A 26,847-nucleotide genomic window follows, 5' to 3' on the forward strand; every position below is an offset into this window, starting at 1 on the left:
CGCTGCATTGGCTGCCTGTGCACTTCAGGATCGATTTCAAGGTTCTTTTATTAGTTTATAAATGTTTTAATGGTCTTGGGCCTTCTTATTAGACTTACTTTTACCATATCAACCCTCTCGAGCCCTGAGGTCCTCTGGCGCGGGCCTTTTATCTATACCACAAGTTAGATCTAAAACACACGGGGAGGCGGCATTCGGTTACTAAGACCCCAATTGTGGAACAGTCTGCTGGAGAACCTCAGGGCTACAGAGACTGTTGATATTTTTAAAAAGAGGCTCAAGACTCATCTTTTTACCAGGCCATCAACTTGTTTTGATTATTCTTAACCCTTCTTCTTATGCTTTTTATTATTATTATTATTATTTATTATTACTCGATTTTTGAACTTTTAGGGTTTTATGGTTATACATATTTTAACCTTTATTTTAATTATTTTTATATTATTTTTTTTATTCTATTTATTTATTTCAGTTTTAGTGTTCCTCGGTGCCTCGCCGGCGCAAGTCAGACGTTGCCCTGAAAGACGCCAGCCGCAGCGCGAGCAACTCCGCCGCACACGAAAAACAGCACGGACCTGTGAGTTTGGTTCACTTTCCTTTTTCTTCGTTGTGATTCATCCTCCGTTCCCAAACCAAATGGCAGCGTTTTTCTTTGGAGTATTTTTGTTTCTCTGGAACTGAATGAACAGCCGTAACCCACTCCCTTGTTTGGTTCTTCTTTTGTTGGATTATGTGGAAAACCAGGAGTGGATTGTTTATGTTGGACGGGTCAGATTGTAGAAAGAAGAGACGACTGAAAATGCGGACTGGATTTCACAATGAATAACTTGTGTTGATTGTTATAAGCCTGTATCCTCCTCTGTATTTGTTGTATAGAATGACTGTGACATTCGGTTTGATATCGGTGACAAGGTTTTGTTCAACACTGAACCTTTGCAGGGTGCAACATTTTTGAGATGAACTGCTACTCAAACAAACTGCGCCCAACGTGGGGCTCGAACCCACGACCCTGAGATTAAGAGTCTCATGCTCTACCGACTGAGCTAGCCGGGCTCTGAACCACTAAGCAAATATATGGCACTCAACGTATAAAAACCCACCTAATACTATCAACTTAATTTGAAGACTCAACCAGACTCTAAAAACCATGATAGCATCTTTTGTGGGTTCCCAGCATAAGCAGTGGGATAAGCATCTTCCAGAGTTCAGGTTTGCTCTAAACTCAGCCGTACATCAATCCACAGGCGTCAACCCAGCTGAACTCAATCTTTGTCGATCGCTCAGGGGACCACTGGACGTAGTGCTGCAGCCACGAGGTGCTGTGCCTGACTCTTCAGTCTATTCTAAAATATCCCAGCCCAATGACCTGAAGGACTTTGTCTCCAAAAAACTTTCTCTGGCCCGTAATCCACAGAAAAGGAATTACGACAAACACCACAGGGATATGAGTTTTTTGAAGAGAAGGACAGAGTCTGGCTATGCGCTCATCCCATGTCCAAGGCAGAAAAATCATTCACCGCGAAGCTCGCTCCAAAATGGCAGGGTCCATATCGCATCCTCCAGCAGACTGGACCTCTCAACTATGAAGTGGTTCTTTAGGACAGTGGAGAGGACCATCGCAACATGCATATCTCCCGCCTCAAACCGTGTTATCCATCTGCTGAATAAATGGAAGAGCTCCAGCAAGATCACCTACAGGGAATATTTGAGGAGGAAATAGAGGATGAGGAATTCTTTGGATGCCCAAATTCTCCTTCCAGTTCTCCTGGGAAAGAAACAACAACAAAAAAAAAAAGGAAAGAAAAACAACAATGATGAATGATGAGTCAGACAGCCACAGGTTAAGACAGTCATATAGAAATCAGCTTTATAAGTTGACAGAATATGAAACAACTGCCTTACTTTGACCTCCGAATTCAAATGGCACCGCTTAAATAATACTACTACTAATAATAAAGTACTTGATTTTATGTGCTTCAAATGTACTTTTGAACCGGAATCAGAACCACTGTAGTGTTTAGTCAATTATAAATATGCACTCAAGTAGTACATTTTAAAGCCAGCGTATTTTTGAGGTACTTAATAGGAGGAAGTAAAAGGCAATTGGGTGCATTATTTCTGAAATACTGGTGGGCATTTACTAGCCATATATAGACTGGTCATGGGGTCGTGTATATTGTTACTGTATTTGCCTTCGATGTGCTGTGCTTTTTGTTTTTTTTTCCCCAAAGGGGTGGTGGGGGGGTGGGCGGTGGCGACAGCCAAAGTGCAATATATATATAGAATGTATGGAGAAAGTGTATGAACATTCACCAGACCTCCACGCCCCGTCAGCCCATCTGATTTCCAGACAGTAAGATGGTGGTGTTTTCCGCGCGCTGGGGAGGCCAGCCCTGCTACTTCCCCATATCTGCAGTGCTCCAGAGCAGTATGGTGGTGGCAAGTCAGCGACAGATTGTTCATGGTGTAGGTCTCCCCACGTAATCGCTACAAATGGTGCGCGGTTACCTGTTACCGATTGCCGGCGCAAGTCGGACTTTGCCCCAAAAGACGCCAGCCGCAGCGCGAGCATCTCCGCCGCACACGAAAAACAGCACTGACCTGTGAGTTTGGTTCACTTTCCTTTTTCTTCGTTGTGATTCATTCTCCGTTCCCAAACCGAAAGACAGCGTTTTTCTTTCAAGTATTTTTGTTTCTTTGGAACTGAATGAGAATGAACAGCCGTAACCCACTCTCCTTGTTTGGTTCTTCTTTTGTTGGATTATTTGGAAAACCAAGAGTGGATTGTTTATGTTGGATGGGTCGGACTGTAGAAGGAAGAGACGACTGAAAATCCGGACTGGATTTCACTATAATTACTTGTTGTAAGCCTGCAACTCCTCTTTATTTGTTGTGTAGGATGACTGCAACATTCAGTTTGATATTGGTGACAAGGTTTTTTTTCAACGCTGAACCTTTGTAGGGTCCAACATTTTTGAGATGAACCGCTACTCAAGCGAACAGCGCCCAATATGGGGCTCGAACCCACGACCCTGAGATTAAGAGTCTCATGCGCTACCGACTGAGCTTGCTGGGCTTTGAGCCACTACATAAATATATGGCGCCCAACGTATAAAAATTCACCTAATACTATCAACTTAATTTAAAGAGTGAATGGGACTCTAAAAACCATGATACTATCTTGTGTGGGTTCCCAGCATAAGCAGTGGGATAAGCATCTTCCGGAGTTCAGGTTTGCTCTAAACTCAGCCGTACATCAATCCACAGGCGTCAACCCGGCTGAACTCAATCTTTGTCGACCGCTCAGGGGACCACTGGACGTAGTGCTGCAGCCACGAGATGCTGTGCCTGACTCTTCAGTCTATTCTAAAATATCCCAGCCCAATGACCTGAAGGACTTTGTCTCCAAAAACCTTTCTCTGGCCCGTAATCCACAGAAAAGGAATTACGACAAACACCACAGGGACATGGGTTTTGACGAGAAGGACAGAGTCTGGCTATGCGCTCATCCCATGTCCAAGGCAGAAAAATCATTCACCCCGAAGCTCGCTCCAAAGTGGCAGGGTCCATATCGCATCCTCCAGCAGACTGGACCTCTCAACTATGAAGTGGTTCTTTAGGACAGTGGAGAGGACCATCGCAACATGCATATCTCCCGCCTCAAACCGTGTTATCCATCTGCTGAATAAGTGGATGAGCTCCAGCAAGATCACCTACAGGGAATATTTGAGGAGGAAACAGAGGATGAGGAATTCTTTGGATTCCCAAATACTCCTTCCTGTTCTCCCGGGAAAGTAACAACAACAACAAAAAAAGAAAAACAATATTGATGAATCAGACATCCAGTTTGGTTCACTTTTCTTTTTCTTCGTTGTGATTCATCCTTCGTTCCCAAACCAAACGGCAGCGTTTTTCTTTGGAGTATTTTTGTTTCTCTGGAACTGAATGAACAGCCGTAACCCACTCCCTTGTTTGGTTCTTCTTTTGTTGGATTATGTGGAAAACCAGGAGTGGATTGTTTATGTTGGACGGGTCAGACTGTAGAAAGAAGAGACAACTGAAAATGCGGACTGGATTTCACAATGAATAACTTGTGTTGATTGTTATAAGCCTGTATCCTCCTCTTTATTTGTTGTATAGAATGACTGTGATATTCAGTTTGATATTGGTGACAGGGTTTTTTTTCAACCCTGAACCTTTGAAGGGTCCAACATTTTTGAGATGAACCGCTACTTAAACGAACAGCGCCCAACGTGGGGCTCGAACCCACGACCCTGAGATTAAGAGTCTCATGCTCTACCGACTGAGCTAGCCGGGCTTTGAGCCACTACATAAATATATGGCGCCCAACGTATAAAAATTCACCTAATACTATCAACTTAATTTAAAGAGTGAATGGGACTCTAAAAACCATGATACTATCTTGTGTGGGTTCCCAGCATAAGCAGTGGGATAAGCATCTTCCGGAGTTCAGGTTTGCTCTAAACTCAGCCGTACATCAATCCACAGGCGTCAACCCGGCTGAACTCAATCTTTGTCGACCGCTCAGGGGACCACTGGACGTAGTGCTGCAGCCACGAAATGCTGTGCCTGACTCTTCAGTCTATTCTAAAATATCCCAGCCCAATGACCTGAAGGACTTTGTCTCCAAAAACCTTTCTCTGGCCCGTAATCCACAGAAAAGGAATTACGACAAACACCACAGGGACATGGGTTTTGACGAGAAGGACAGAGTCTGGCTATGCGCTCATCCCATGTCCAAGGCAGAAAAATCATTCACCCCGAAGCTCGCTCCAAAGTGGCAGGGTCCATATCGCATCCTCCAGCAGACTGGACCTCTCAACTATGAAGTGGTTCTTTAGGACAGTGGAGAGGACCATCGCAACATGCATATGTGGCGTGGCGAAGGGAGAGCTCTAAGGGAAGGGGAATGGAGAATGGGGAAAAATGGCTTGGATTCACACAAATATTGCGACAACGCCACCCAGCGGAATTTCACCCCCGGGACATTCAATTCTACATGATCAACCAAGGACCATTTAAACACTGAAGGCACACAGGTTCATAATCACTTGGGCTGAGACGTGTTTCCAAAAATACAACAATTTCTTTATTAATTATGGCATTAAATATAAAAAGCAAGCCACCAGTTTAAATGAGAGAATCAGGAGTACTAAACTTAAACAATAAAGGGAGCAGGCTGGCTTACCATGGCGGCAGGCAAACAAATAACCAAAAAGAAGAAAAAGGGGGTCCAAATAATCACACCTGTGACAACACACCAACGAAAAAGGGATCCGTGAACCACCACCAGGGATTAAACTGCCACTGAGGCTCACCAAACCTGCACAAAAGAAACAAATAATTAGTACTCCTGATTTAGCAGTGCTGGTGACCAGACCAATATACACAGTAAAAACACACACGCACATTCACTCACTCCACACAATAACTTTTAAAACACAGGTGACATATGAGGCGTGATAATCCTCATAGCCTGAGGTTTAACAGAAAAAGTACAATGCAGTAACTCTACACACGTTGGCGGTAAACCTAATGGAAAATACACACCAACACAATCAACCACAGCAAGTTGTCGGCACCAATCACAGAGCCGGCAAACAGACCGAGAACAAGAGCCGCAACCAAGAGCCGGCGAAAAGAAAGAAAGAACCGAAACAGCCGAGACAGCCGAGACAGCAGAGACAGCCGAGACAGCCGCCAGTCCAGGGAACGATGATGTCCAATGAACCACACGTTTAGCTGCAACCTAGTAAAGGTAGACAATTAAGCAGAATTGTCATTAAAATAACATCACCTGGACTTCATTGATCACTTCCTCATTGAGCGATACATACCCGGTTAGCTGTGGCGCAGCGTAGAAGCAATGCAGTAGGAGGAGATCCAATGACAGCAGCAGCAAATAAACTGCAGCAACCACACAAAATCAGGGACCAGTTGACACATCAGATCACATAATGCGGACCGCATAGCTTACCCTGTCGTCACAGAAGCACCCACGGCACGCTGAACGGAGCGACCCGTCTCCCAGCGTCACTAAACAAAGTAAAGCAGGCTGTCACTAAATGCGCTGCACATCACATCAAAGGGAAGGGGGAAAAGCCCATTACCTGTACCAATGATATGTGCGTCCCGATTGATCACGCCGGATCCAGCCCGCTCGGCTGCGGTTACCACCGCGGGGAGAGCTCAAGAGAAAGCATGAGACTGAGGTGAAGCCACCCACCTGTGTATATATATGCAATGGCGCCGGATACCACCCCGCTGTTACAGCGTCGATTGGAATAGCACAGTGCCACACAGTGGCTAGGAGGGAGAAACCATCCGGCCACACATATCTCCTGCCTCAAACCGTGTTATCCATCTGCTGAATAAGTGGATGAGCTCCAGCAAGATCACCTACAGGGAATATTTGAGGAGGAAACAGAGGATGAGGAATTCTTTGGATTCCCAAATACTCCTTCCTGTTCTCCTGGGAAAGTAACAACAACAACAAAAAAAGAAAAACAATATTGATGAATCAGACGGATGTTTGGTTCACTTTGCTTTTTCTTCGTTGTGATTCATCCTTCGCTCCCAAACCAGACGGCAGCGTTTTTCTTTGGAGTATTTTTGTTTCTCTGGAACTGAATGAACAGCCATAACCCACTCCCTTGTTTGGTTCTTCTTTTGTTGCATTATGTGGAAAACCAGGAGTGGATTGTTTATGTTGGACGGGTCAGACTGTAGAAAGAAGGGACGACTGAAAACGCTGACTGGATCTCACAATGAATAACTTGAGTTGATTGTTACAAGCCTGTATCCTCCTCTTTATTTGTTGTATAGAATGACTGTGATATTCAGTTTGATATTGGTGGCAGGGTTTTGTTCAACACCTTTGCAGGGAGCAACATTTTTGAGATGAACTGCTATTCAAACGAACTGCGCCCAACGTGGGGCTCGAACCCACGACCCTGAGATTAAGAGTCTCATGCTCTACCGACTGAGCTAGCCGGGCTCTGAAACACTAAGCAAATATATGGCACTCAACGTATAAAAACCCACCTAATACTATCAACTTAATTTGGAGACTCAACCAGACTCTAAAAACCATGATAGCATCTTTTGTGGGTTCCCAGCATAAGCAGTGGGATAAGCATCTTCCAGAGTTCAGGTTTGCTCTAAACTCAGCCGTACATCAATCCACAGGCGTCAACCCAGCTGAACTCAATCTTTGTCGATCGCTCAGGGGACCACTGGACGTAGTGCTGCAGCCACGAGGTGCTGTGCCTGACTCTTCAGTCTATTCTAAAATATCCCAGCTCAATGACCTGAAGGACTTTGTCTCCAAAAACCTTTCTCTGGCCCGTAATCCACAGAAAAGGAATTACGACAAACACCACAGGGATATGAGTTTTTTGAAGAGAAGGACAGAGTCTGGCTATGCGCTCATCCCATGTCCAAGGCAGAAAAATCATTCACCGCGAAGCTCGCTCCAAAATGGCAGGGTCCATATCGCATCCTCCAGCAGACTGGACCTCTCAACTATGAAGTGGTTCTTTAGGACAGTGGAGAGGACCATCGCAACATGCATATCTCCCGCCTCAAACCGTGTTATCCATCTGCTGAATAAGTGGATGAGCTCCAGCAAGATCACCTACAGGGAATATTTGAGGAGGAAACAGAGGATGAGGAATTCTTTGGATTCCCAAATACTCCTTCCTGTTCTCCTGGGAAAGTAACAACAACAACAAAAAAAGAAAAACAATATTGATGAATCAGACATCCAGTTTGGTTGACTTTTCTTTTTCTTCGTTGTGATTCATCCTCCGTTCCCAAACCAAACGGCAGCGTTTTTCTTTGGAGTATTTTTGTTTCTCTGGAACTGAATGAACAGCCGTAACCCACTCCCTTGTTTGGTTCTTCTTTTGTTGGATTATGTGGAAAACCAGGAGTGGATTGTTTATGTTGGACCGGTCAGACTGTAGAAAGAAGAGACAACTGAAAACGCTGACTGGATTTCACAATGAATAACTTGAGTTGATTGTTAAAAGCCTGTATCCTCCTCTTTATTTGTTGTATAGAATGACTGTGATATTCAGTTTGATATTGGTGACAAGGTTTTGTTCAAAACCTTTGCAGGGTGCGACATTTTTGAGATGAACTGCCAATTAAACAAACTGCGCCCAACGTGGGGCTCGAACCCACGACCCTGAGATTAAGAGTCTCATGCTCTACCGACTGAGCTAGCCGGGCTCTGAGCCTCTATGCAAATATATGGCACTCAACGTATAAAAACCCACCTAATACTATCAACTTAATTTGAAGACTCAACCAGACTCTAAAAACCATGATAGCATCTTTTGTGGGTTATCAGCATAAGCATCTTCCAGAGTTCAGGTTTGCTCTAAACTCAGCCGTACATCACTCCACAGGCGTCAACCCAGCTGAACTCAATCTTTGTCGACTGCTCAGGGGACCACTGGACGTAGTGCTGCAGCCACGAGGTGCTGTGCCTGACTCTTCAGTCTATTCTAAAATATCCCAGCTCAGTGACCTGAAGGACTTTGTCTCCAAAAAACTTTCTCTGGCCCGTAATCCACAGAAAAGGAATTACGACAAACACCACAGGGATATGAGTTTTTTGAAGAGAAGGACAGAGTCTGGCGATGCGCTCATCCCATGTCCAAGGCAGAAAAATCATTCACCGCGAAGCTCGCTCCAAAATGGCAGGGTCCATATCGCATCCTCCAGCAGACTGGACCTCTCAACTATGAAGTGGTTCTTTAGGACAGTGGAGAGGACCATCGCAACATGCATATCTCCCGCCTCAAACCGTGTTATCCATCTGCTGAATAAATGGATGAGCTCCAGCAAGATCACCTACAGGGAATATTTGAGGAGGAAACAGAGGATGAGGAATTGTTTGGATTCCCAAATACTCCTTCCAGTTCTCCTGGGACAGAAACAACAACAAAAAAAAAGGAAAGAAAAACAACAATGATGAATGATGAGTCAGACAGCCACAGGTTAAGACAGTCATACAGAAATCAGCTTTATAAGTTGACAGAATATGAAACAACTGCCTTACTTTGACCTCCGAATTCAAATGGCACCGCTTAAATAATAATACTACTAATAATAAAGTACTTGATTTTATGTGCTTCAAATGTACTTTTGAACCGGAATCAGAACCACTGTAGTGTTTAGTCAATTATAAATATGCACTCAAGTAGTACATTTTAAAGCCAGCGTATTTTTGAGGTACTTAATAGGAGGAAGTAAAAGGCAATTGGGTGCATTATTTCTGAAATACTGGTGGGCATTTACTAGCCATATATAGACTGGTCATGGGGTCGTGTATATTGTTACTGTATTTGCCTTCGATGTGCTGTGCTTTTTGTTTTTTTTCCCCCAAAGGGGTGGTGGGGGGGTGGGCGGTGGCGACAGCCAAAGTGCAATATATATATAGAATGTATGGAGAAAGTGTATGAACATTCACCAGACCTCCACGCCCCGTCAGCCCATCTGATTTCCAGACAGTAAGATGGTGGTGTTTTCCGCGCGCTGGGGAGGCCAGCCCTGCTACTTCCCCATATCTGCAGTGCTCCAGAGCAGTATGGTGGTGGCAAGTCAGCGACAGATTGTTCATGGTGTAGGTCTCCCCACGTAATCGCTACAAATGGTGCGCGGTTACCTGTTACCGATTGCCGGCGCAAGTCGGACTTTGCCCCAAAAGACGCCAGCCGCAGCGCGAGCATCTCCGCCGCACACGAAAAACAGCACTGACCTGTGAGTTTGGTTCACTTTCCTTTTTCTTCTTTGTGATTCATTCTCCGTTCCCAAACCGAAAGACAGCGTTTTTCTTTCAAGCATTTTTGTTTCTTTGGAACTGAATGAGAATGAACAGCCGTAACCCACTCTCCTTGTTTGGTTCTTCTTTTGTTGGATTATTTGGAAAACCAAGAGTGGATTGTTTATGTTGGATGGGTCGGACTGTCGAAGGAAGAGACAACTGAAAATGCGGACTGGATTTCACTATAATTACTTGTTGTAAGCCTGCAACTCCTCTTTATTTGTTGTGTAGGATGACTGCAACATTCAGTTTGATATTGGTGACAAGGTTTTTTTTCAACCCTGAACCTTTGAAGGGTCCAACATTTTTGAGATGAACCGCTACTTAAACGAACAGCGCCCAACGTGGGGTTCGAACCCACGACCCTGAGATTAAGAGTCTCATGCTCTACCGACTGAGCTAGCCGGGCTTTGAGCCACTACATAAATATATGGCGCCCAACGTATAAAAATTCACCTAATACTATCAACTTAATTTAAAGAGTGAATGGGACTCTATAAACCATGATACTATCTTGTGTGGGTTCCCAGCATAAGCAGTGGGATAAGCATCTTCCGGAGTTCAGGTTTGCTCTAAACTCAGCCGTACATCAATCCACAGGCGTCAACCCGGCTGAACTCAATCTTTGTCGACCGCTCAGGGGACCACTGGACGTAGTGCTGCAGCCACGAGATGCTGTGCCTGACTCTTCAGTCTATTCTAAAATATCCCAGCCCAATGACCTGAAGGACTTTGTCTCCAAAAACCTTTCTCTGGCCCGTAATCCACAGAAAAGGAATTACGACAAACACCACAGGGACATGGGTTTTGACGAGAAGGACAGAGTCTGGCTATGCGCTCATCCCATGTCCAAGGCAGAAAAATCATTCACCCCGAAGCTCGCTCCAAAGTGGCAGGGTCCATATCGCATCCTCCAGCAGACTGGACCTCTCAACTATGAAGTGGTTCTTTAGGACAGTGGAGAGGACCATCGCAACATGCATATGTGGCATGGCGAAGGGAGAGCTCTAAGGGAAGGGGAATGGAGAATGGGGAAAAATGGCTAGGATTCACACAAATATCGCGACAACGCCACCCAGGGGAATTTCACCCCCGGGACATTCAATTCTACATGATCAACCAAGGACCATTTAAACACTGAAGGCACACAGGTTCATAATCACTTGGGCTGAGACGTGTTTCCAAAAATACAACAATTTCTTTATTAATTATGGCATTAAATATAAAAAGCAAGCCACCAGTTTAAATGAGAGAATCAGGAGTACTAAACTTAAACAATAAAGGGAGCAGGCTGGCTTACCATGGCGGCAGGCAAACAAATAACCAAAAAGAAGAAAAAGGGGGTCCAAATAATCACACCTGTGACAACACACCAACGAAAAAGGGATCCGTGAACCACCACCAGGGATTAAACTGCCGCCGAGGCTCACCAAACCTGCACAAAAGAAACAAATAATTAGTACTCCTGATTTAGCAGTGCTGGTGACCAGACCAATATACACAGTAAAAACACACACGCACATTCACTCACTCCACACAATAACTTTTAAAACACAGGTGACATATGAGGCGTGATAATCCTCATAGCCTGAGGTTTAACAGAAAAAGTACAATGCAGTAACTCTACACACGTTGGCGGTAAACCTAATGGAAAATACACACCAACACAGTTAACCACAGCAAGTTGTCGGCACCAATCACAGAGCCGGCAAACAGACCGAGAACAAGAGCCGCAACCAAGAGCCGGCGAAAAGAAAGAAAGAACCGAAACAGCCGAGACAGCAGAGACAGCAGAGACAGCCGAGACAGCCGCCAGTCCAGGGAACGATGATGTCCAATGAACCACACGTTTAGCTGCAACCTAGTAAAGGTAGACAATTAAGCAGAATTGTCATTAAAATAACATCACCTGGACTTCATTGATCACTTCCTCATTGAGCGATACATACCCGGTTAGCTGTGGCGCAGCGTAGAAGCAATGCAGTAGGAGGAGATCCAATGACAGCAGCAGCAAATAAACTGCAGCAACCACACAAAATCAGGGACCAGTTGACACATCAGATCACATAATGCGGACCGCATAGCTTACCCTGTCGTCACAGAAGCACCCACGGCACGCTGAACGGAGCGACCCGTCTCCCAGCGTCACTAAACAAAGTAAAGCAGGCTGTCACTAAATGCGCTGCACATCACATAAAAGGGAAGGGGGAAAAGCCCATTACCTGTACCAATGATATGTGCGTCCCGATTGATCACGCCGGATCCAGCCCGCTCGGCTGCGGTTACCACCGCGGGGAGAGCTCAAGAGAAAGCATGAGACTGAGGTGAAGCCACCCACCTGTGTATATATATGCAATGGCGCCGGATACCACCCCGCTGTTACAGCGTCGATTGGAATAGCACAGTGCCACACAGTGGCTAGGAGGGAGAAACCATCCGGCCACACATATCTCCCGCCTCAAACCGTGTTATCCATCTGCTGAATAAGTGGATGAGCTCCAGCAAGATCACCTACAGGGAATATTTGAGGAGGAAACAGAGGATGAGGAATTCTTTGGATTCCCAAATACTCCTTCCTGTTCTCCTGGGAAAGAACAACAACAACAAAAAAAGAAAAACAATATTGATGAATCAGACATCCAGTTTGGTTCACTTTGCTTTATCTTCGTTGTGATTCATCCTTCGTTCCCAAACCAAATGGCAGCGTTTTTCTTTGGAGTATTTTTGTTTCTCTGGAACTGAATGAACAGCCGTAACCCACTCCCTTGTTTGGTTCTTCTTTTGTTGGATTATGTGGAAAACCAGGAGTGGATTGTTTATGTTGGACGGGTCAGACTGTAGAAAGAAGAGACTACTGAAAATGCAGACTGGATTTCACAATGAATAACTTGTGTTGATTGTTAAAAGCCTTTATCCTCCTCTTTATTGTATAGAATGACTGTGATATTTGGTTTGATATCGGTGACAGGGTTTTGTTCAACACTGAACCTTTGCTGGGTGCAACATTTTTGAGATGAACTGCTACTCAAACAAACTGCACCTGACGTGGGGCTCGAACCCACGACCCTGAGATTAAGAGTCTCATGCTCTACCGACTGAGCTAGCCGGGCTCTGAAGCACTAAGCAAATATATGGCACTCAACGTATAAAAACCCACCTAATACTATCAACTTAATTTAAAGAGTGAATGGGACTCTAAAAACCATGATAGCATCTTTTGTGGGTTCCCAGCATAAGCAGTGGGATAAGCATCTTCCAGAGTTCAGGTTTGCTCTAAACTCAGCCGTACATCACTCCACAGGCGTCAACCCGGCTGAACTCAATCTTTGTCGACCGCTCAGGTTACCACGGGACGTAGTGCTGCAGCCACGAGGTGCTGTGCCTGACTCTTCAGTCTATTCTAAAATATCCCAGCCCAATGACCTGAAGGACTTTGTCTCCAAAAACCTTTCTCTGGCCCGTAATCCACAGAAAAGGAATTACGACAAACACCACAGGGACATGAGTTTTGACGAGAAGGACAGAGTCTGGCGATGCGCTCATCCCATGTCCAAGGCAGAAAAATCATTCACCCCGAAGCTCGCTCCAAAGTGGCAGGCTCCATATCGCATCCTCCAGCAGACTGGACCTCTCAGCTATGAAGTGGTTCTTTAGGACAGTGGAGAGGACCATCGCAACATGCATATCTCCCGCCTCAAACCGTGTTATCCATCTGCTGAATAAGTGGATGAGCTCCAGCAAGATCACCTACAGGGAATATTTGAGGAGGAAACAGAGGATGAGGAATTCTTTGGATTCCCAAATACTCCTTCCTGTTCTCCTGGGAAAGAAACAATATCAACAAAAAAAGAAAAACAATATTGATGAATCTGATATCCAGTTTGGTTCACTTTTCTTTTTCTTCGTTGTGATTCATCCTTCGTTCCCAAACCAAACGGCAGCGTTTTTCTTTGGAGTATTTTTGTTTCTCTGGAACTGAATGAACAGCCGTAACCCACTCCCTTGTTTGGTTCTTCTTTTGTTGGATTATGTGGAAAACCAGGAGTGGATTATTTATGTTGGACCGGTCAGACTGTAGAAAGAAGAGACAACTGAAAACGCTGACTGGATTTCACAATGAATAACTTGAGTTGATTGTTATAAGCCTGTATCCTCCTCTTTATTTGTTGTATAGAATGACTGTGATATTCGGTTTGATATTGGTGACAAGGTTTTTTTCAACACTGAACCTTTGCAGGGTGCAGCATTTTTTAGTTGAACCGCTACAAGCTTGAAGCAGGGATCATAACAATAGCATGTTGTGAATTCTTGGATATAACGTGCAATGTTTTGAGTCGAGTTATGTTGAAATTATTTGTAGAGATTCAGCTGTTTTGCTGCACGTGACTATGCTAGGCTAGCGGACCCATTTCTCGTAAGTTGCTAACACAGAATTAGTGAAGTTTGACACTGACAGTTTAGGTGTCATTTAATGTGTAATTTGGTGTGATGTCAGAGACCATGTAAGTGACAGAGACACGTTTTAATGGATGCATTTTTGTGCATTTGTTTTATAAAGCCCACAGGTGTTTATTATGTCAAATTCAAGATACTGTCTATACATTTGGTGTTATTGAGTAATTTACAAAATGAATAGCATATTTTTGTGTCATTATTTCCTTGCTGAAGAAAGGAGAATAAATCCTGCAGTCAAGCTGAATGAAAGCGGAAACGTAGTGTCTCTTTGTTAACACATACTGGATTTATAAACACACCCCACCTGACACCTGCCAGGCCAGGGGGGTTACACCATAGACTGAATATAAAGATGGATGTAGCATCTGGCTCCAGAATTGAAGCCCACCCGGAAGTGTCAAAAACTTGCAATATTACGTCGTCCACTCGGGTTGGCTCCAAAAAGCTTTTGCTCCATAGACCCCAATTCATTTTTGGAAAAAATAAAATTTGATAGACTGATTTTCTACAGCTCAGGATTTTTTTCCCGTTATTTTTCATGGTCAAAATGAGAGATCAGGTGGCCGATCTTAAAATAAATCAATACTGAATTTTAAATAAATCGTTAAAGTTGTGGAGCCAGGGGGCGTGGCTATACTTGATGGACAGCAACAGAAGCCTCTGCAGTAAAATGTGGGCGGGATAAGAGAGTCCTCAGCCAATCCTGCCTCTAGTTGCTCTCTGGTCCAGTCTGTTTGATAACGCTTTTTACGTCACTGGCTCCAAAAAATGCTAAACGGCAACCAGGAAGTAGCAAAATCCAGGCTTCATTTTCTGAAACCAACGGGTGACGTCACGGTTAGTTCATGGCTGGGTTACACGTACTTTTCTTGTTGGTATATGTTTCTATACTATTCTAGCTTAATATACTCATATATTAGTTTTTCCACCTTTTTTCTACATAAATAGTAAATTCACACCTTTTTAAAGCCAGTGCTTGAAAATGTTGACATTCTGCTCTCCACTCATCAGAATTCTAATTAGATTCATTGTGCAGGAGTCCAGAAGATGTTGACCTCTGACCTTTACCCCGAACCCTGTTTTTCTGTCGGAGACACAGATTTAAAGAAACTGGTTCATAGGAGCAGGAGGAAGGTTAATAATGTTCGTGCACTCTGCTTAAAGAAATATTCAAGGACAGAACTTGGTTAGATAATGTGATTAGATTTGAAGGAGAGGGAAGCAGAAAGGTGGATGGAGCAGATTCCTGGACCCAGCAGGGAGACGGCTTTAATATCATAGCAACCGAGAAAATGTCTGAATGCATTATTCCTCCTTTTTAAATTAGAGAGTGGAGAAATTCACAGGAGGTATCTTAGTCTATGAATGTTATCTGAATAATTCAAGAGTGTGTTTTTTTTGTCATGCATATAATAATTTTATGAATAAATCAACCTTTTGAAAGAAACGGTTCTAGCTAATTTGTTGCTGCTGCACAAATACACCTGAATCACAGATCCGATATGTCGCCTGGAAGACATGAGGCTTGGTTGAATTCATCTGCTTTGACTGAAGGTTATGTTGGTGTTTGTAGCTGCTGCTGTCCAGAACCAGTTCAAAACTTCTAGTCACAGTAAAATGGAAGTTTTACTGGAAGTCTCACTATCTGCAATCACGTCACACAGTCTTATGTAAAACTGAATATATAATTACAAAAATGATTTAAATCAATAAAGTACAGAAAATCTAAAGAGTAGGCAGAGTTTAGTAGTGATGCAATGTGGACCTTTGGAAAAATATGGATGAGAAATATGGTTACAAGAACAAATCTGTGGGAGTAGCCTTGGGTGTACAAAGAAGAACTGGATACTCAGTGGAATACTGGATACCACTTAAAGGTTTTCCAGAACCAGGGTTTTCTTAGAACTGCATAGAAACATTTAGCACCAGCAATGATTTTGACATAGTGGCCAAACCAAGTTACTACAACGTGTATGTTGCACACACTAACCCACGACCACGTGATGAAAATAGTGCTGTCAAAAAAAAGACATTTTTAATCCGATTAATCACAGGGTTGCTGTGAAATAATTTTGATTAATTCCTATTAATTGTAATTAATTATAATCTATATTAATATATATATATATGTATATACCGGGCTTTGCAAAAGTTCTGTTACACGATTTCATGATTTTTAGAGATGTTTACATGTCAGAGTAAAAAAATCCATTAAATAAACTGAAAGTTCTACCATATAGGCAGGTGTCCTTAATACAATTTTTTTCTCCGGTGAAGTTGTATCAAGATGGAAGTCAAAAGAGTTGAGATATCTGCTCTCCTTCATGCTGGCCACAAGTCTGACAGAGCCAAGCAGCTGAACATCAGCCGGATGACCGTCCACAGAGTCGTGGAGAGGCTCAAGAATGGTGAAGATCTTTCAGTGATCTTTGAAGAATGGTGAAGACCTGAAAGATCTTCACCATTCTTTAGCCTCTCCGCGACTCTGTGGACGGTCATCCTGCTGATGTTCAGCACAAAAAACCTGCCTATAAGGTACAACTTTCAGTTTATTTAATGGAATTTTTCACTCCGACATGTAAACGTCTCTAAAGATCATGAAACCGAGTGTAACAGAACTTTTGCAAAGCCTGGTATATATATATTGCCAAATCACACGATTTCGCGAGCTATCGCGCGATTTCGGAATGAGATTTGCTTTCTAGCATCCTGAGATTTGGATACAGACCACAACAAATAGCAATCGCCAAGTAATGTGGAGGTTTTCGTTCACTTCTCATCTCTAGTATGTTGTGGGACACTTGTTGACACTATCCGAGCCGGTCAGTGTTTGAAAAAAAGCATGTTAGAGTGGACTTTGATGCTGGGGGGCAAGTTGCCCCATACTTTTTGCTAGCTGAGCTGCTAGCTGAGCTGCGAAGCTGCCTGCCTGGCTAAATACTGGAGCTATGCCGAACATTCATTTCTCCATCACTCACATGTATGAAATGACATATGGAAACAGACCCCAGGTTGAAAAAAACCGAAGTTCCCCTTTAAATGAGCTGGGAAAATGTAGCAGTGTAAACAAAATATAGTTGATTAACTTACAATGTTATATAAAATTGCACAACAATGCATCTGTCTAAAAATGTAGAAATGTATCTAGTAAAAGTCTGAAGCTTCATTATCTACAAAGACAGCGAGCTTCTCTGCATGGCACCTAATGAAAACAGGAAAAGTGAAACAAAGAGGGGAGCCTTTTAATTTTGGCCCATCTTTTTCTATTATTCATGTCCACTTAGCACATTAACTTTCTGCTGGCAGCTTCTGAGACCTCATACTGTTGTGGAGCATTAAAGAAACATCAAATATTGAGATGGAGAAAAGTATGCGATAAATATTGCAGATGCGGGAGGAATCTGTGCACAGGCGGGTTTCAGAGGTAAGCAGAGAGAAAGGGACTGATTTCATTGGTTAAATGGGACTCTAAATGCTGCAGTTTAGCATTATAGGAAGTACAGACAGTTCATAAATACATCATTATCTCTAACTTAGTTGTACAAAGCTGTTATCCCTATTAATATACAGCACTAACAACAAGCAAAACTTCTCAGGAAGGCATTATGACATTTAAGTTTGTTTTAAAGCGTGATTTCAGTATTTATATGTACGCGTGTGTGTGTGTGTGTGTGTGTGTGTGTGTGTGTGTGTGTGTGTGTGTGTGTGTGTGTGTGTGTGTGTGTGTTATCTCTGTGTATTATTTTGTGATTCATAAAGGTACACACACATGCACACAGCATTAGTCACAGCAGTGAGTCATGCAGCCCCAGAGAAATGAGATGAAATCAGGTTTGGGCCACTCTGCTGGAGACACTGACACTTCATTTCAGGTGGCTGTTTAGCATCAATACTGATTCATTAAAAGATGAAAAGTCTGCCTGAAAATAAAAACAACATCATGTGTGAAGAGCTGAGTTGCACCTCTTTATGATTAAAGTATCATGTCAGATGCTGAGAAGAGTATGATGCTGTGGAGGAGCAGTGAAAACAGATTTTAATGAATTGCAGAGTTTGTGACTCGTCTCCTTAAAGGTTTATTTCTATCAGTGTATTTTTGTGTCTACAAGCTGCCATGTGGCCCTAAAGCAAAATGAACCTCTCTTTGGATTTTAGTGATCAATGACATCCCTCTTATGCTTACTAGTGATGTATTTAATTCTATGTTTATTTAATTTTGTATGAAGAAGATATGTCCTTCTTCTGTTGCTCTCTAAATGAGAAATAGTCCTCTGGAAAGAAACATAAACTGCTTCCATATCATTGGAAATGTCTGCACATGGGAGCTTTTTCCAGGTCAACACACATGAATAATGATGACAAAATCAGTCCATTAAAGGTAATCAGATTACTGCTGAGATGGTTTTGCAAAGCCAGATTTCTGAGTTACAACCTTTAAATGATAAGAAAAACATTATTTTTAAAATGACAGTGAGAGTATTTCCTTTAATTAACAATCAAAAACAAACATGTTAGACTATATTTAAAATACAGGCATCAAAGTAGAGGCTCAGTACAAGAAAAGTCAACACACAACTGAAACAAAAGTCCACCTGTGATTTTCAGAGGGTGTGATTCTAAAATGAGCTGTGAACAGCTGAACTTTCTCAGTTTTGGACTGACGGGTTGTTTGTATCTGCATCATGGCTCCACATGGAAAAGAACTGCGAGAAGAACTGAAAATTATGATTGTGCGATTTTTAAGTGATTGAAAAGAATCCAGAAAGATCAGTGTCCCACTAAAACACAGATGAAACACAGTGTCAGCAGTAATCCGGAGGTACAGAAGGAGTCATAGTGCCACAAATCAGAGCTTCAAAGAGGACTCCACGGACAGTGAACCACTTTCACAATCTAGCTGTGAAAACAGACGGCAGCTGCTTTAGACGTGGCTCTGTGTTTGTCAATGGAAACCAGAGTTTCTGTGAAGCTCAGACAGCGTGAAGGACACTTCAGAACATCAACCTCGAAGGACGGAGGACATGAAAAAGAAAACAGTAGTTGCAAATCTTCCACAAGACATTTGGTTCAAGAACACAAAAATAAGCCTGAAGAATTGTCAAGTGTACTCCCACTTTCAACGATAGGTGATTCTCATTGACGATTTCTGAGAGTTTGTGTGCAGTTTCCCCACTTGAAAAAGGATGTTCATCTACCCAGGGTTTGAACAGGACTTCACTCATGAATCAGACAGTTGCTTTCTTTCTTTTCCCTCTTTTATTTTGCAATGGTCGCAAATTCATGAGATACAGAGGTGAATTCCAGCTTCCATAAGTCCATACGTTTAGCTGATAGATTAAGCCAACTTCCATAAGTCGTTGACAAGAATGTTGGGAGAACATTCTTCGGTCAGATGAGACCAAAATAAATTTGTTGCTCTCAGATGGAGTCCACCATGTTTGGTGTGAACCTGAACAGATCTACCACAGTGGATGCACAGTTGGACAGTGAAGCACAAAGGCATTTAGTGTGTCTTTGTGGTAATTCATGGTAATAATCTTTGGAGTTGTTTTGTCTGTCTCCTGGGTAATTTTGTGTCTATTTATGGTCCTTTTTTTTCATTTTTATGAGCTTTCCAAGACTACCACAGAGGATACATAGTCCTGACAGTGAAGCACAGAATGTGATCTGAGGCAGTATCTGTCACAGCTGCACCATTAATGTCTGTGGATAAACCAATATACTGGCTGACAAGATGACTCCCAGTCTGCAGAGGCTCGGAGAAAAGGAATATTCCAGCATGACAACCGTCCACAGAAGAAAATCCCACCAGAGTTTCTACAAAACAAAAACATGAAAACTACAACCTGGACAGTCTGTTTTGTAAACACATTTGGTGTATTTCAAAAGTATGAAAGTGGGCTGCACAGTGGGGTGTAGTGGTTAGTACTTTCTCCTTGCAGCAAGAAGATCCCCCGTTCAAATCCCAGGGTGGGCCTGGGATCTTTCTGCATGGAGTTTGCATGTTCTCCCTGTGCATGCGTGGATTTTCTCCGGGTGCTCTGGCTTCCTCCCACAGTCCTAAAATATGCTGAGGTTAATTGATCACTCTAAATTGCCTTTAAGTGTGATTGTGTGTCTGTATATGTAGCCCTGTGACAGACTGGTGACCTGTCCAGGGTGTCCCCTGCCTTCACCAGAGTCAGCTGGGATAGGCCCCAGCACCCCCCGTGACCCTAGTGAGGATAAAGTGGTGTTTAGAGGATGGATGAATAAAAAGTGTAGTGACTTTTGTTGTGTTGAGCTCCTACTGGGGCCAGTATTTAATTGTTACTAATATGGATACTCCAAGTTTTACATCGATCTTATAAATTACAGACTTTGATAATGACTAATGACAACTGACAATTTAACAGGTGTTTATCTGGTCTCTCAATATGTATGTATGTGTGTATGTATGTATTTATCTGGATGGTTCCTGTTGCTGTTCTGATCTTCAGGACAGTTTGTTTCTGTATGGATTACCACGAAGTTGGAGGACAGAAGAACACAGGCCAGGGCAGGGGGATAATGAAAGCTTATTATTGTTTATTATGAGGTGAAAATGAAAATTCAAATTCATTTAAGCAAACACACACACATACACACACACACACACACACACACACACTGCCAGAAGCCTGTGACGCAGCATTATATTATGCTACTAAAGCACAATTGCAAAAGTCACCTCTGTTAGGTGGTTAAATAAGATGCCGACAGCGCTTTTGATTTACACACACACACACACACACACACACACAAAGCCAAAATACATCAAAAAACCCTGCAAAGTCACCTTTTTAAATGAAAACCACAGGCTCACACAGCAGCAACATGCAGGGCAGTGTTTACATGGGAAACCCGAGTTCTCCACCATCAGTGAATTAGCTGCAGCTCACATTACTGGGTTGGCCACATTTCTCTCCAACAGGCTTTCCCAGGGGCAATAGCTGCTCTCCAACACCCCGTGGTGAAGCCTATTCGGGGTCACGGCCTGTCATTAAGCTTTCTTCCCCTTTTTCCCTCTAGTGGATGATTGATTAGCTAATTAGTTTTCAGATTAATGTCTCTATTCTTATGTTTAACCTAACAGCCCCCATGTGAGGATCCCCATGCATATTATAGCCGTAATACATTGGTGTGAAATTAAATTTTAAAGATATGGAAAATAATCCCATTAGCCGAGCACAATATATGGGAATGAAACCACTTGTTAATTTGTGCCTAGATTTAATTTGTACTCTCTAATTGGACGAGCCTCCGTTCATTTGACTATTCACTCCGTTCAAATGATTTGAACTGATTTCTTTTTTGCCACAGTTCACCATCATTCCCTTTAACTTTCATCTGGTCGTAATTTTGCAGAGGTATGAAGATAACACAATCACACAAAGTACGAGGATAAATATAAAGAGAGACAGAAAAGCAGGTCTTTAATTTTTAACATCACTGTAATAAATTTAGAGGTTTTCAGCAGTGTTCACAAGAATCTATTTCTGACCTTTTGATGCTTTTTAAAACCATTTTTATGGTCAAATACAGGCAGGCAAATCAATAGAAACAATGAGACTTGCAATTTTCCATTAAGCTCCTTCATTTATTGAGTTATGTCACATTTTGTTTGTTCTTCACAGCTGTATATGACAATAGTAACATCATTTATCATTTAAACTATTATAAAACTTGGACCCAGACATGTAATTGTTAGAAAAATGATGTGCAGATTACCCACTATTTGTTTAAGCTACATTTGAACTAAAACTGCCATTTGGCCATTAATTAGCAGCTGTGACTGGCAGTGATAATAATGAAAAATGCAGCTTTAATTTGACTGAGAGCAGCCCACGGTGTCAGTGTGAGAGAAATATTGTGCTCTCAGTGCAACTAGGGCAAAGGAGGTCAAAAAACCTCCTACCATGATTCCAGTTGGATGCTTGCATCAGCAATCAGTTCATATTTTTAGTTTTATTCATGCCTGCTGTGTGCTGTTCTGGATAATTAAAAGAAAACACATCAATACTAACAGCAACTAAACAAGAGTCCCAACTTTCTGCTCTTTGATGGACTGCTTGTTACTGTTGTGACTCATAGCTGTTATCTATTGTTCTCTCTCTGATAAGGTGCTTCATTTCATGCAAACTTTTCTAAATATCCTGGAAAAGAACATTAATGTATAAATTACATATCTCATTGCGGTTTCATTACTTTATCAGAGAGATACATATGATAGGTCTTCCTTGTATGAAAATTGGACTGATTCCACTCAATTTTTTTATGCCATGAATCTGTAGTTTTGCCATTTCAGGGTAAGCCAAGGCTTTACTAATCTGCCTTTACACTTTCAACAACCAACTTTATCGAGCTGAGTCAAACCGCGGAGCTCTGTTTCTTTGAGGGTCATTCTAACTCAATTTACCAAATAAAAAATAAATAAATCTGCACATACATATATTATTAAGTAAAATGTGAACATTTTTGGTCACATGTCACTATGCATTGGAAAACCTTGGGTTTTTTTTAGCCCAGTAACAATATTATATACAGGGTGACCCAAAAGTTTGGAAACAAATGAAAAGTTTATAATCCAAATAATATAATGTTATTTCAATAAATCAGTACCACAGATATATTCAGAAGAGTAACAGATTAGTGTAAAACAAACATATTTCGACATGTTCATGTTTGTTTCTTATACAAAGTTGTGAACGTTTCCACCAACTGGTTACACTGGTATCTTCTGGAATGTATCTTCATTCATGCTTATGAAGGTTCCTCAAACTGGCCAGTAAATGTTGTCTCATAGTACTTTTGAATGTTTAAAAAAATTAAAACTGTCAGATACTTTACCATCAAGAGTTTTGAAATCTGACACTGATGGCCTGCATTTTGAAGTGATGCTCCAGCATACCTGGACCTTATGGTTCTATTCATTTTCTTCTGAGTTATTGCACTCGGCAAATACTATGCTTTTAAGTTATTTTATTATGCTATAACAAAAATGGCTAAAATAAGAGTGAATTCAAGCACCCCCAACTCAAATAGTTGCAGTTAAACTTTGTTTCCAAACTTTTGAGTCACTCTGTAAGTGTTCCATCTCACTTGCTCAGTGCATGTTCAAATATTAGCCATAAATACAAAAGAAAAATAATTCTCAGAAAATATGCCTGTGACTGGCAACATACTTTGTTTAAAGCTCCTCTTGGTAGCAATCGCAGAAAACAGGGTGAACAATGAAGGTTTTAGGCTTGTGAAATATCAGTGTAGACAGAAACATGGACATTTTTTGACCAAATTTGCATCATTATATAACTACTTTAAATTCTTCTATCAAAGCAGGGTTGTTCCATTGAAGACCATATGTACATATCAGTGAGCATTCAAAATTTCAGGACTCTAACTACATTACTAAGTAATCTACAAACATTGCTCCACAGATTGGTGTGAAGAAAAAGTAGTAAAAATAGATACAACCCATCTTCTTGAAGTGTTTTTAACTCAAAAATGGCTGTTACCTATGAGTCCAGACTTCCCACATGGTCAGCTCAATCAATATTCACCACTTTAAAAATAATCAGTAAAGTTGAAGATGGTCGGGGCACCCGCATAGTTCAGTGGGTTAAGCAGGGTGAACCATCTACTAGAGCTGGTCCCCAACGCAGTGGCCTGGGTTCGATTTCTGCTTGTGGCCCTTTGCTGCATACCTTCTCCCCATTTCCTGTCTGTCTCACACTTGGCCTATCAAAAATAATGAAGGCCAAAAAAATAGCTTTAGAAAAAATTAAAGATGGTCAGTAAATTGAGGCAGAACGACAACCTCCTGACCTCTTGATGCGTTCGGATTCACATTTCCGGCTCTTTCGCTGTGGGAACTTCCTTCTCTTGGTTGTAGCTGCAGATCCATCTCTCATGGCCAGGAATGATCTTCAGGCTGCTTATGTTTGCTCTCCAGTCCAGTTTGTGGATCATGGAGAAATCGCAAATATGAACCCACTAGTGGTCACAACAACATGTGAAACACAAGTCCAGATGTTGATATTATGGTATCACGTGGTCGCTGGACAATTGATAGCTACTGTTTGCGCTTGTTGCTTGTGCATGATTTTGCATATGTGCACTACAGACAGTATCTAAACTTTTTGATCACCTCTCCTGTTATGGTTTGTTTATGTTTATTGTTTTGTTTATGGTTAGAAAGGTGAGACAGTCTAGTCATACATGTATCTAGTGATACAAAATGGCTGCATGTGGCAGGGCACCATTCGGGTACAGCCAGACTCTACGTGAATGTTGGGAGGAAATTCAGGCCTTTTCTGAGAGGAAACAAATTTCTGTTGTTATTATATTGTGAATTCAGGGTGTTAAAACATAAAGCCGTAACTTTTAAAGTTGTTCTTTGGACTAGTCCAACAGCTGCAGCCAGAACATGCAACTTGTACTTGAGGAGTGTCTGGACCCCCTGTTGGACACAAACTTTGGTGTCCTATGTTTGTTTTTATGATGATGTGCTTGAGTCACTGCTAAGTATTGACACTGAGGGTGAAGAGTGAAAAATAGCATGAGGAAGACCTAGAACAGAAAGTCAGCGTTTGTCGACCATCTCAGCTGACGTCTAACTATGACTGATGAAAGATGTCTGAAATCTTCCCTCTACCTTGAATAGTGTCCTCAATCATTGATCAGCCCTCCCCTGCTCTCATTTTTGCCTGAAGATAAAAATCAAGCTTGTCCACAGTTCAGCGATGCCATGGATGATTGATCGGAGAAAACACTCGCTGTAATGGTCTGGGGGATTTTCGACAGCATATGGTCCATCAAATTTGGCAAACCTGTGCAACACTGAAGCAAAGTCACCCATGCGTTCAATTTTAATCTCTACTGTCGTGTTCCCTTTTCATTTTTTCAGTGACTCCCTGCCTTTCTGTGTCTCTGGAGCCAATATCTTTCTGTAACAACAATGTTGGTACAAATATTGATGTCAAACCTGCTTTGGTGATGCTGCTGTATTATAACATCACTTCTTTGTCCCAATGAAGTCTGCTCCCGTTTGTTTGAAAGATGAAATGACTTTTGACAGTAGCATAAAGGCAACATTTATAAAGAAAATTCATGTTTGATTGACGTAGTCGAGTAAAAATACTAAGCTTCATGCATAATACAAACAGCAGCATGTCAGACACTGCTATACCTAAAAAAGTAAGATGTAACATTAGTTTTTATATTTGAAAAATAAAGATAGAATTCATTGCTGAAACATCAGCAAATCCCATATTGAAGGTTCAATAACATAAAAACAGAATGAAATCCATGAAATCCTTTATTCAAAAATGTTTAAAGCCTCTGTGAGCTTGTTTCAGATCTAAAGTATCTCTCTATAACATTTAAAATTTTTCAAGTAACAGACAAAAACATGTGAGACTAACAAACTGAAAGCTTCAGAATTCTCTGTTTCATCCTTTACAATGGTACAATGGTTTTGACAGTCGTGCTGTTTAATTAAAAGACTTCAAAATATACATTGTACCTCCTATGAGCTGGCATCCACATCGGTGGACAACACAATTTTGGTTGTCTGCACCATAATGCTTAATTCTGTGTAACTGGAACCTGATGTACACAAACGTGACCACTTACACTGCCACCTAGTGGTGTCAGAAAAGAAAAACAGATCAGAAAGTCAGGTGGCCACTCCCGACCAAAACGTTATCAAGGTAGAAAAAAATCAAATAAAATTTTATTGTTGATTCTTGATAAGTTATGCATACTTTTAATGTGGCATGCAAATTTGACAAAGGTTTGGAACAGTAAAGAACTACTATGCTACTAAACTTGAGGTCCACATATTTGTGTCAGGGTTTGACTCTGAGACTCAGGTGCAGAACAACAAAGACATGCCAAGTGAATATAGAGGTAGAAAATACTATTTACAGGCACAAAAGAAAAGACTACAAGACAATGAATCAAACTAAAACAGGAAACAGGAAGTTGCATAAACACAACTAGACTCATTAGGGACCCCCAAGGGCTCGAACGAATTATAGTCAACAGATTCAAGTTAACAAATCAGAAATTTAACAAGAACTAACCCAAACAAGGTAAAACCCGACTAGGAAAGCTAGTGGACATCAGAGCCTCAGTGTTACCACTGATGCTGAAACTTTGGCATAAAGATATCTCACCGATAGTACTGGAAACCTCAGAATAGCTAAACTGGCTGGCTGTAATAGAGAGAGAGAGCAGAGGGACTTAGTTGACGACTGGCTTGAGGAGGGAAGACAGGCAGAAGAATGGAGGGGGTGTGTGGCATGGCCGTGGCATGGCCGTGGCATGGCCGTGGCATGGCGTCTCAGTGGCTGTGAATGGTGGATTGTGGTTCATGGAATCCAGGACAGTGCAGACTGATGAGGGAATGAGGCAGAAGATCCAGCCCAGACTCGGCAGGTTGAGTCTGATTGCTCAAATGATGACCCTGAAGAGTCAACACCAGGACCAAGCTTTCAAGGACAACCCAAGCGAGG

The 26,847-nt window shown here is 42.1% G+C and overlaps 7 non-coding genes across 7 annotated transcripts; all 7 read right to left on the reverse strand.

The window, feature by feature from the left end:
• Positions 1-980: 980 nt before the first annotated feature.
• Positions 981-1,053, reverse strand: trnak-cuu (transfer RNA lysine (anticodon CUU)). Its single transcript has one exon. It is a non-coding gene; the product is annotated as a tRNA-Lys (tRNA).
• A 1,950-nt stretch (positions 1,054-3,003) lies between these two features.
• Positions 3,004-3,076, reverse strand: trnak-cuu (transfer RNA lysine (anticodon CUU)). The gene has a single exon. It is a non-coding gene; the product is annotated as a tRNA-Lys (tRNA).
• A 1,169-nt stretch (positions 3,077-4,245) lies between these two features.
• trnak-cuu (transfer RNA lysine (anticodon CUU)) lies at positions 4,246-4,318 on the reverse strand. Its single transcript has one exon. It is a non-coding gene; the product is annotated as a tRNA-Lys (tRNA).
• A 2,627-nt stretch (positions 4,319-6,945) lies between these two features.
• trnak-cuu (transfer RNA lysine (anticodon CUU)) lies at positions 6,946-7,018 on the reverse strand. Its single transcript has one exon. It is a non-coding gene; the product is annotated as a tRNA-Lys (tRNA).
• Positions 7,019-8,183: 1,165 nt separating this feature from the next.
• trnak-cuu (transfer RNA lysine (anticodon CUU)) lies at positions 8,184-8,256 on the reverse strand. The gene has a single exon. It is a non-coding gene; the product is annotated as a tRNA-Lys (tRNA).
• Positions 8,257-10,192: 1,936 nt separating this feature from the next.
• trnak-cuu (transfer RNA lysine (anticodon CUU)) lies at positions 10,193-10,265 on the reverse strand. The gene has a single exon. It is a non-coding gene; the product is annotated as a tRNA-Lys (tRNA).
• Positions 10,266-12,893: 2,628 nt separating this feature from the next.
• On the reverse strand, positions 12,894-12,966 carry trnak-cuu (transfer RNA lysine (anticodon CUU)). The gene has a single exon. It is a non-coding gene; the product is annotated as a tRNA-Lys (tRNA).
• Between the last annotated feature and the right edge of the window lie 13,881 nt (positions 12,967-26,847).

This window comes from Acanthochromis polyacanthus, chromosome 10, assembly GCF_021347895.1.
Source record: "Acanthochromis polyacanthus isolate Apoly-LR-REF ecotype Palm Island chromosome 10, KAUST_Apoly_ChrSc, whole genome shotgun sequence".
Taxonomy (NCBI): Eukaryota; Metazoa; Chordata; class Actinopteri; family Pomacentridae; genus Acanthochromis; species Acanthochromis polyacanthus.